Here is a 12,458-nt window from a genome sequence, read left to right as displayed (position 1 = left end):
ATAGTGTATTATATATATACAGTTGCAAATCAATAAATTAGAATGTCCTCAAGAAGTTTATTTATTTTTGTTTAAAAAGTAAAGATTTTTTAAATAGATTTTATTACACAGACTAACATATTTTAAGTATTCTACTTCTTTCAATTTAACTTTAATTATCTTATATATTATATAATTTATAATGTTTATATATATAAACAAATAAAGACAGACTTTCATGGTATTGAAGTATATACTCCCTCACTCAGGTCTACACTGCTTTATCCTGTATCCCTGGGTTGCTGGGCCCCCATCCCAGGAGACTTAGGGCACAAGGCAGGGTACACCCTGGATGAGCTGCCAACTCATCACAGGTCTCACACACACATACACACACTTGTTCACACTACGGGCGATTTGGGAATGGCAATTAGCTCCCAGACTGTGGGAGGAAACCAGAGCACCCGTGGGAATCGAAGCACGGGAGAACATGCAAACCCCATGCACACAGACCCCACAGACATATATAATATTTATTGAGGCATAAAATTATTCGAAAATTCTAACACAATCTGACTATTTGAACATTTATAATCTGTCTACAGTACCTACACAGCCTGACTCAGTTACACTATGTTAAGAATCTCTTATAAGCTCTTTCATTAAAACTGATTAGCTAATATCATTAAAAAATCAGTCTTCATCCTATTTTAAGGTGCAAAACTGTCACATTCTTATAAAACTTAGAATTATTACTATAAACCAATTATTTAAAACATATTTGATTTTTACTTGTCTTGTATTTCTTTTCTTTTCTTTTCTTTTTTTTTTTAAAAAAAGCTACTGCATCTGTCATCTGTTAGTGCCAGATTTGTGGTTAGTCTGCGGCCTTGTTTTTGGCGCTGACCTTGCATGGTACCATGCACTATTGACTGTTCTCTTCATTCCAAAGTCTCTTGCCTAGCACTTTTTTTTGTTGCTAATACTCAATGCTATTGATGTGCCCAGGGCAAAATGGCCAGTAATTACAAATGCTATGCAGTCCAACACTACTGTCTCTCTCTCTCTCTCTCTTTTTTAAAGTGCTGATCAGTGCATCAGAAAGGCCTAGCGTAGGCTGATTCAAACAAAAAACAGGCTCATTTTTTGACATCCAGTAACCACATCAAAGGTTTGAAAGGTTAAGTCCAGTCAGATCTGTTTTCTCTCAGCGAGTTTCAAACTAACTCACAATGCCCAGCTTTTGTGGCATATTCACCAAACAGATCCACCCGACAAAGACCTGTTGCCAAGGTGCCAATTGAGCTTGTGTGAGTTTAAGCTCTGTTGTCCATTTTTATATATATATTTATATATATATATATATATATATATATATATTTTTTTATCATTTTAATAAAGCTATGTGTACATTCGAGAAGATTAATTAAGTTGCCAGTCACACCAGGCAGACTATACAATAACATTACCTCTTAACTAGTAATCTAAAGTTATAGTCATTTTTGTATCATGAAATTGCTGTAAACCAAAAATGGGTGTAACCTTAAAAATGAGCTCTACCATCATGTCCCTGGAAAAATTCCTGTGGTAGAAACACAAGCACTGTCATCATGGTCTGTGAATTCTGACAGTTTCTTAACCACTCCAAAGATGCATTTTTAATCTTGTTCTGGACCAATATCTGAATCTTCAATTCACAGTCCAAATTCACACTAATCTCAACAGGGTGCATCTCTTATTTCTGTTTTTATTTATACCTATCTAGAACTCATTCTTTTGTTTAATCTAAACTGTGTATTTTGGTTACATCCCCATGACCCCCTCATCAATATGCTATCAATATAAAATGTAGTGCATATTTATTTCGGATGGAAGCTTTTGTGGTTAAGGGCGGAATGGCAATGAAAGTGGTTAGGACTGTGTGGTATGTTTTCATACCTAACATATGCAACATCAGTCTTCATGTTTATCATGGAAGTGTTACTCCTTGGGCCAAAGTAACTTCTGCTTCTATTCTCAACTCCACATCTAGACTTACCCCAGAATCTAGTTCTTCTTTGGTGACTCAATGTCTGCCTCCTGGCCTACATTGTCTTGGCTTACTTAGGTGTCATCAATCTCCTGGACTTTTATCTTTTGTTGGTAGGGTGGCAAAACTTGTGTGGGAAATAAGAACACAAAAATTGGAAAGTGAGAGAAAGAGAGAGACAGAATAACACCTCACACCTTTTTTTTCTAATCAGGCAGAGATATCAATATACAACAACAGTAGCAACAACAGTTTTTTTAACTGTAACAGTAGAAATTATGATTTAAAAAATATATGGGGAAGGTAAAACTGTCAATGATTAAAATGGCAAACAAAATTAGATAAGCAATAAATATTGATATGAAATTATACATTTACACACATTTACTTTACACATTTATTTGACGTGTACTATATTGTAAAAATTAAAAAGTTGTGTGTATTGGAATTCTACAATAACACATTTGGATGTAATACAATTAAAATATCCTAAACATACATGTTAGACATGCATATACTGGACACACACACACACACATATACACAATTGCAATCTAATAATACTAATAATAACAGTAACAACAATAATAAATTCAGCTTACAGAAGTAGTCACATAATTCTTGACCTGTTTAGAGAGGCTAGGCATCAGGTGTGAGTTACACTAGAATGATGAAATTTGGCACATGATGATGTGTGGAGTCATACACCTGCCCTCACCTAGCCCTCTCAGTTTGGTCTGTTTTTCCTTGGTGAAAGGAGGTTCGAGCATAGCAACGTGCTCCATATGGCCCCACCCTGAGTGTGGCGTGCCACTGGGCGCTATGAATAGAAGTCGGGCAAGAGAGTGAACAAGAAACACGAAAAAAATGAGGGAGTATGTAAATGAGAACTGTATTAGAGAAACATGGACATTGTGGAAGAGGGTGAGAAGAAAATAAGTTGAGAAAGTGGGATGGACAAGGGAAGAGAATAAAAAGAAAAATGATTTAATACAGAGAATGAGTGGTAAAGAGTGTGAAAATTTTCAACTCCGCATCTTCGGATGGAAACAGAGAGGAGAATTTGGCATGTGCTCCCAACTGTCTTGCATCCCAGTAGCACTTTAGAATCGCCATGGAAACGGGGATGGGTTACAGCTGCTGCTCCTTCTGAACACTCATAACACGCATAACACACATAACCCTCATCACTAACACACACACACACAGTCTATTTAAAGTTTAGTCAAGGGCAAGGGTCAAATGTGACTCAAATGTGACCAGGCTGAAATTAAATTTAAGTATATCACTTAAAACCTTTTTCATAATCGTTCTTAATATTCCTTTGTCTGACTCACATTTTAAACTTTCCTAATTTCCATTTCCCCCTTTTTTTATTACTTACCACTTCTGCATTTACAAAATAAACCATACAAGTTAGTGACTAACATACTTTAAGTAAATGGTAAGCAGAAGGCTAAAAGGATAGTTTAAGGGTTTTAGTTGAGGGTTTTTTTCAAGTCTATCTTAAATTAAAATTAAGAAGCATATAAATGCATTACCATAGGTCTTATCGTTATGAACTTACCTGTTTTGCATAGTGACCGTGGAGCATGAGTACAATGTAAGTAATCAGAGACAAATTCCAAAACCAGTGCAGAAACTCATTCCAAAGTTCAGCTGAGACTTATAGGAATCTTCTGTCCCACTGAGCTAAATCAAGCTGGCATCTTTCAGAGTTACAGTGTATTTAGTACAGACCTAACAGTTCTTTCCCCATATGGCTAGTTCTAGGGAAAGATTACTTTCATTGTACTTCCAGGTGTGATCCAGATGACAAGCTTCATGGTCAGTGCTCAGAGCAGGAAAATGTAGAACAACCATGACCTACTGTCATGTGTGCCCTTCATTGTTTATGTGCCCCAATTGTTATTTAGGACATACGTGAAAAAAACCTAAATCATCCTTTAAACATCTTGTGACTGGAAGTTTAAGACAAAAGTTAGGATTTAAAGTAAGTTTGGATTTAAATATTATACATATTGTATATAATAAACTATTTAATGTAAAATGTCCTGAAGTGAATGAGTATTTCTGGATTTTGCACTACATAGCCTTTCCATATCCTATGTATAGAAACAGTTTATACGTCCAACTTAGAAGCCTATATTTTGGACCGCATAACGCTGGTTTTGGATGGTTTACAGAGAGTGTGGGTGAGACAGACTTTGCTTTTACCCCTTGCAGTTTATTATTGCCAAGTATGTCTAAAACACTCACACTCTTATTAATGAATTTATGTTTCTGCACGACAGTTTGCTGTTATGTATACAGGTTTGCATGCATAATACATAAATACTAATAAAGTATTTAAGCATTTTAAATTACATGAGCAGATGCATGTAGTCTCATATATTCTTAAATGGTAAAAAATGCTCAAAATGGGTGAATATATCCACTCATTTAGTGTATTTTACAAATATAATGTACTACATCAGTAACTGACACTTTTTTATTTTACCTACAAAAACAAACACGAATCTTACATTGTTTGTTACCACTCAGTGCTATAATAAAAAGGTTATGTGGATGTTGGGGTATAAGGCAGGATTAAAGACAGAATCAGTCCAATACCTGGAAGAGGTCCAGTCACACTTTCCTCCCCCTATGTCAGGTCGTAACAATGTTAGTTCTCCTAATGGACAAATCTGGTGATCTTTACCCTTTCCCTAAAAGCTTTGCTCAGTGACTTTTCTCAGACCCACTGAGAATCCCAAACAGTTTTTACGCTTCATTTAGACCTCGGTGTTTATTCAGTTCTGTACATCATAGGGGAGAGGCATGGTACATCTGGAGAACTCTTTGAGCCTGGTGAAATGGACAATACTCTAATTTAAGTTCTTGCAATTTGTAAGCAATAGCATTTAAAAAATGAAAAATAAGCTTTGTGTCACTGTGTGTCAGATAATCTGAGACAGCAGTGATGTGAGCAAGCGGTTCACTTGCACATGGCCTTTTGTTATCCTTGTTTTTTAATTTGGTATCCCAATGCTACAGCCATGAGGATCATGTGACTGGATTGTAATTGAGGGAGTTTATTACAGAGAGATGGGTGTAGTTGGTGCATATACAGTGTACTTATTTATCTGCCTGAGTTGTCATTAAGCGGACTAGTAGTACAAGTAGACATAAGTTGCCAAACAATTGGGTCATAAAGAGAGAGAGAGAGAAGACAAATAACTTATTCTCTTATTTTTTCCTACTGTACTGTCGTCTTTACTGAATATTTAAGTAAACCTGAATGCAAGGCTAGAACTGCGCTGTCAGTGAAAGAATGAGACACATACAAACAAGCAAGGAATATAGAGAATACATTAGGAAACCCAGACCACATCAGCATCAGTGTACCTGCTGCAATTCTTACTACATGTCTTGACTAGAAATAGCTTTACTATTACACATTTAAGGCAAGTTTAACAAACATATTTTCCCAACAGAGTTTTTCTGTTGGTCAAATTACCAAAATCTGTTGAATTTGTGCATATTTATGGATTGAAACAATTGAACAAGTGTTTGATCCAGCATGTTGATATGACTCCTACTGTATGCGTTAGTTAACACATAACAACCATATCAGTAATAAGGGTTCTATTAAATTTTAACTATGCTACAGTACATTGAGAGCTGCATTACACATATACACAGTGTAAATTCTTTATGCCTTACAGAATATTCTGTATAGTTATAAAACCAGTTAAAAAATGAGCATGCCTAGACGTAGAGTAATTTTTAGTGTCTCCTGCCTTTTAAAAACTAATAATAAAATAACTAATATGAATATGCAATAATGTGACCTGCCGAGAAAAGATTTGAACACATAATGGCCCATGGTGTATTATAAATTCTTAAAAATATCCCAGTTCCTACATTTATAATTTTTGCCATGGATTGCCCCAGGTGCCTGCCCTGGCTCTGACTCGCTCTGACGTCATTAGCTATGGTGCAGCAATGAAGCAATAAAGGGAGAAATAAGCCAACTCTAGGCTTACAGAATCATATACTGGATCTACAACAGTCCCAGGAGTCATAAATGCAACAGATCTGCTGTATTCCTATAAAAGCGCGTAAAAAAATAAATTGGTGGCCCATGCTACCATGCTGGTGGCAAGCTGCAGATCATGACAAATCACCCTGATACACTTGTGCATAGTGTAATAGTACTCTAAGTAATGACTATGAGGCTATGCTTGTAAAGTGACATGTCATGATAGGGGCCAGGAATTCATTTGACCTCAATCACCCTTTGGGTCAGTGGGCCAGACAGTGGAGTAGCGTATATCTTTCTTCTGAGGCATATAAACAATTTATCTGATATTCAAACAGCTGCTATCCCATCAGAACAGTTCTACATAGTATTTTCTGGGTATTACAATGCCAGAAGGTTATCTGTTATATTGTGCTTATATTGCATCATCCCAGGAAGTAACGAGCTCATCCTACCATGACCCACCTTGGTCATTGATGATTTTGACTGTCATGATGTGGTTTGTGCAGACCAGCTGATGACAATGTTGCAGGAAATGACAAAAACATCAGGTTCTCCACAGGTTAAAAGTAACACACCATCCCTAACTAGTGGGGAGGTGTCTATATGTCTCCAATGGGGCACCAACCCCAAAAAGATTATTTTTTCTGCCTTGCGTTTCCAACTTTTATGCCATTCAGTAAAACAAGGATGAGTCCCTGTCTGGGGAAAATGGGGTATTTCCTCTGACTAACATACTTATAAAATTCCAGAGAACGTGTCATAACACAACCTTAACACTCACTCACTTAAGCTGTTTTGTCCTGGGCAGTGTCATTATGGATCCAAAGAGTGTATTCTTATATCTCAGCATCTCCTTTAACAATATGGGCAAGTCAATGAACATACTGTAATCATTACAGTCTGGGCTGTAGTGCTAAAAAAAGAAAAAGAAAAGAAACTATAAATTTCGTGATCAAGGTAAGGCTGACCACAACATACTGGTAAAAAAATGTTAGAAATATTTATTTGAAAAAAAAAAGGGTAACTGAAGCCATCAGGCATTTTATTGAGAAAAAAGTTGAATATTTTAAAAAACTATAAATCACATCATTACCTGGCTAGATCATTAACTATTTAATAATTAGTAAAGGTACATCTCAACAAATTAGAATATCATCGAAAATTTTATTTATTTCAGTAATTCAATTAAAAAAGTTAAACTATTACACACAGACTGATATATTTTAAGTGTTTATTTCTTTTTAATTGCTAATCATGGCTTATAGCTAATAAAAATCCTAAATTAAGTATCTCTATACATATTAATTAAAATATTTGTTAAGACCAATTAAAAAAAAAGATTTTTAACACAAAAATGTTGGACTACTGAAAACTATGAAAATGTACAGCACTCAATACTTGGTCTGGGCTTCCTTTGCATCAATTACTGCATGGCATGGAGGCGGTCAGTCTGTGGCACTGCTAAAGTGTCATGGAAGTCCAGGTTGCTCTGATAGCAAAAAAAAAAACGTATACACACTTCAGGAAAAGAAAAGTAGTAGTATGATCTATACCGTATTAAATAAATGTAAGATTAGTTAATTTATCATATTTTTATAATAATATTATCATATTATATATATAACGTATCGCAATAAATTATATACTATATACTTTCACCTAAAGAATTATTAGGAACACCATACTAATACGGGGTTTGACCCCCTTTCGCCTTCAGAACTGCCTTAATTCTACGTGGCATTGATTTAACAAGGTGCTGAAGGCATTCTTTAGAAATGTTGGCTCATATTAATAGGATAGCATCTTGCAGTTGATGGAGATTTGTGGAATGTACATCCAGGCACGAAGCTCCCGGTCCACATCCCAAAGATGCTCTATTGGGTTGAGATCTGGTGACTGTGGGGGCCATTTTAGTACAGTGAACTTATTGTCATGTTCAAAAAACAATTTGAAATTATTCAAGATTTGTGACATGGTGCATTAACCTGCTGGAAGCAGCCATCAGAGGATGGGTACATGGTGGTCATAAAGGGATAGACATGGTCAGAAACAATGCTCAGGTAGCCCGTGGCATTTAAACGATGCCCAATTGGCACTAAGTCTGCCAAGAAAACATCCCCCACACCATTACACCACCACCACCAGCCTGCACAGTGGTAAAAAGGCATGATGGATCAATGTTCTCATTCTGTTTACGCCAAATTCTGACTGTCTCAACAGAAATCGAGACTCATCAGACCAGACAACACTTTTTCAGTCTTCAACTGTCCAATTTTGGTGAGGGCGTGCAAATTGTAGCCTCTTTTTCCTATTTGTAGTGGAGATGAGTGGTACCCGGTGGGGTCTTCTGCTGTTGTAGCCCATCCGTCTCAAGATGTGTGTTGTGGCTTCACAAATGCTTTGCTGCATACCTCGGTTGTAACAAGTGGTTATTTCAGTCAAAGTTGTTTTTCTATCAGCTTGAATCAGTCGGCCCATTCTCCTCTGACCTCTAGCATCAACAAGGCATTTCCGGCCACAGGACTGCCGCATACTGGATGTTTTTCCCTTTTCACACCATTCTTTGTAAACTCTAGAAATGGTTGTGCGTGAAAATCCCAGTAACTGAGCAGATTGTGAAATACTCAGACCGGCCCGTCTGGCACCAACAACCATGCCACGCTCAAAATTGCTTAAATCACCTCTCTTTCCCATTCTGACATTCAGTTTGGAGTTCAGGAGATTGTCTTGACCAGGACCACACCCCTAAATGCATTGAAGCAACTGCCATGTGATTGGTTGATTAGATAATTGCATTAATGAGAAATTGAACAGGTGTTCCTAATAATCTTTTGGGTGAGTGTATATACAGTGAGGTCAATAAGTATTGATCAGCCTGTGATTTTGCAAGTTCTCTTGCAAGGAGAAATCATGGAGCGGTCTACAGTTTTTTAGCATAGGTGCGTTTTCACTGTGAGAGACAGAATCTAAAAAGGAAAATCTGGAAATCACATTGTATGGTTTTTTTTTTTAAACAATTTATTTGTGAATTACTATGTTAAATACGTATTTGATCACTTGAGTCAAAAAATTAATATTTGGTACAGAAGCCTTTGTTAACAATTACAGAGGTCAAACGGTTCCTGTAGTTCTTCACCAGGTTTGCACACACTGCAGGGGGGATTTTGGCCCACTTCTCCATACACAACCTTTCTAGATCTGTCAAGTTTCCGGGCTGTCGCTGAGCAACACGGAGTTACAGCTCCCTATAAAGATTTTCTATTGGATTTAGGTCTGGAGACTGGCTAGGCCACTCCAGAACCTTGATATGCTTCTTTCAGAGCCACTCCTTGGTTTTCCTGGCTGTGTGCTTTGGGTCATCGTCTTGTTGGAAGACCCAGCCACGACCCATCTTTAATGCTCTGACTGAGGGAGGGAGGTTTTTGACCAATATGTCACAATACATGGCACCGTCCATCCTCTTCTTAATACAGTGCAGTCGTCCTGTCCGCTGTGCAGAAACACCCCCAGAGCATGATGCTTCCAGCCCAATGCTTCACTGTAGGTATGGTATTATTGAGATGATACTCATCATTCTTCTTCCTCCAAACATGGCGAATAGAGTTAAGACCAAAAAGTTCTACTTTGGTCTCATCTGACCACAGGACTTTCTCCCATGACTCCTCTGGATCATCCATATGGTCCCTGGCAAACTTCAGATGGGCCTGGACATGGGCTGACTTAAGCAGGGGAACCTTCCGTGCGATGCAAGATTTTAAACCATCATGTGTTAGTGTATTACTGATAGTAGCCTTAAAAACGATGGTCCCAGCTCTCTTCACGGCATTGACCAGCTCCTCCTGAGAAGTTCTGGGCTGATTCTTCACCATTCTTAGCATAATTGATACCCCATGAGGAAGGATCTTCTGTGGGGCCCCAGTCCGAAGGACATTGACAGTCATCATTAGCCTTTTCCATTTTTGACAATTGCTCCAACAGTTGTTCTTTTTTCACCAACGTGCAACTAGCTGGACTATTTAAAAGCAAAATAACAGGTCTTTGAGGGTCAGAAATCTGACTGATAAGCTAGTGATCAAATACAGTAATTCACAAATAAATTGTTAAAAATCATACAATGTACTTTCCGGATTTTTCTTTTTAGATTCTATCATCCCAGTGCAAATGAACTTATGCTGAAAATTGTAGACCCCTCCATGATTTCTAAGTGAGAGAACTTGCAAACTCACAGGGTGATCAAATACTTATTGACCTTACTATATACAGTATACATACAGTGGTGTGAAAAAAATATGTGCCCCCTTCCTGATTTCTTATTCTTTTGCATGTTTGTCACACAAAATGTTTCTGATCATCAAACACATTTAACTATTAGTCAAAGACAACACAAGTAAACACAAAATGCAGTTTTTAAATGATGTTTTTTTATTATTTAGGGAGAAAAAAAATCCAAACCTACATGGCCCTGTGTGAAAAAGTAATTGCCCCCTGAACATAATAACTGGTTGGGCCACCCTTAGCAGCAATAACTGCAATCAAGCAGTTGTGATAACTTGCAACGAGTTTTTTACAGCGCTCTGGAGGAATTTTGGCCCACTCATCTTTGCAGAATTGTTGTAATTCAGCTTTATTTAAGGGTTTTCTAGCATGAACCGCCTTTTTAAGGTCATGCCACAACATCTCAATAGGATTCAGGTCAGGACTTTGACTAGGCCACTCCAAAGTCTTCATTTTGTTTTTCTTTAGCCATTCAGAGGTGGATTTGCTGGTGTGTTTTGGGTCATTGTCCTGCTGCAGCACCCAAGATCGCTTCAGCTTGAGTTGACAAACAGATGGCCAGACATTCTTCTTCAGGATTTTTTGGTAGACAGTAGAACTCATGGTTCCATCTATCACAGCAAGCCTTTCAGGTCCTGAAGCAGCAAAACAACCCCAGACCATCACACTACCACCACCATATTTTACTGTTGGTATGATGTTATTTTTCTGAAATGCTGTGTTCCTTTTACGCCAGATGTAACGGGACATGCACCTTCCAAAAAGTTCAACATTTGTCTCGTCGGTCCACAAGGTATTTTCCCAAAATCTTGGCAATCATTGAGATGTTTTTTAGCAAAATTGAGACGAGCCTTAATGTTCTTTTTGCTTAAAAGTGGTTTGCGCCTTGGAAATCTGCCATGCAGGCCGTTTTTGCCCAGTCTCTTTCTTATGGTGGAGTCGTGAACACTGTCCTTAATTAAGGCAAGTGAGGCCTGCAGTTCTTTAGTTCTGCAGTTCACTCCTTTAGATGTTGTCCTGGGGTCTTTTGTGGCCTCTCGGATGAGTTGTCTCTGCGCTCTTGGGGTAATTTTGGTCGGCCGCCACTCCTGGGAAGGTTCACCACTGTTCCATGTTTTTGCCATTTGTGGATAATGGCTCTCACTGTGGTTCGCTGGAGTCCCAAAGCTTTAGAAATGGATTTATAACCTTCCTGAATTTCTTTGGATCTTGGCATGATGTCTAGCTTTTGAGGTGCTTTTGGTCAACTTCTCTGTGTCAGGTAGCTCCTATTTGAGTGATTTCTTGATTGAAACAGGTGTGGCAGTAATCAGGCCTGGGGGTGACTACAGAAATTGAACTCAGGTGTGATAAACCACAGTTAAGTTATTTTTTAACAAGGGGGGCAATCACTTTTTCACACAGGGCCATGTAGATTTGGAGTTTCTTTTCTCCCTTAATAACGTAAACCTTCATTTAAAAACTGCATTTTGTGTTTAATTATGTTATCTTTGACTAATAGTTAACGGTTTTTGATGAGCAGAAACATTTAAGTGTGACAAACATGCAAAAAGAATAAGAAATCAGGAAGGGGGCAAATAGTTTTTCACACCACGGTATATATATATATATATATATATATATATATATATATATATATATATTTCACTTGAATATTGAGTTGAAATTTAAGGTAACAGATTAGGCAGCATAGTATAAAAAACACTTGGTTCAATCTAGCAAATATGAGTAATCTGAGTTGTGGAAAGTTTTCCCTAGGAATACCTTTACAAATTTTAAAGCTGTGCTAACGCTGATCAGCCATGAAAAATGCTAGTCAGAGTTGGGTAAATGATGGTCAGAAGTAGATAAATGCTAGTTAGAGTTGGGTAAACGCTAATCAGTGGTGGGTAAACACTAGTCAGAACTGGATAAATGCTAGACAGAAGTGCTAGTAAATGCTAGTCAGCAGTGAGTAAATGCTAGTCAGAGGTGAGTAAATGCTAGTCAGAGGTGAGTAAACGCTAGTCAGAAGTGGGTAAACGCTAGTCAGAAGTGAGTAAATGCTAGTCAGAGGTGGGTAAACGTTAGTCAGAAGTGGATAAACGCTAGACAGAAGTGCTAGTAAATGCTAGTCAGAAGTGGGTAAACGGTAGTCGAAGGTGATTA

Source organism: Clarias gariepinus, chromosome 21 (genome assembly GCF_024256425.1).
Source record: "Clarias gariepinus isolate MV-2021 ecotype Netherlands chromosome 21, CGAR_prim_01v2, whole genome shotgun sequence".
Taxonomy (NCBI): domain Eukaryota; kingdom Metazoa; phylum Chordata; class Actinopteri; order Siluriformes; family Clariidae; genus Clarias; species Clarias gariepinus.
The sequence above is the reverse complement of the archived record's forward strand: the minus strand, read 5'-3'. Positions refer to the sequence as shown.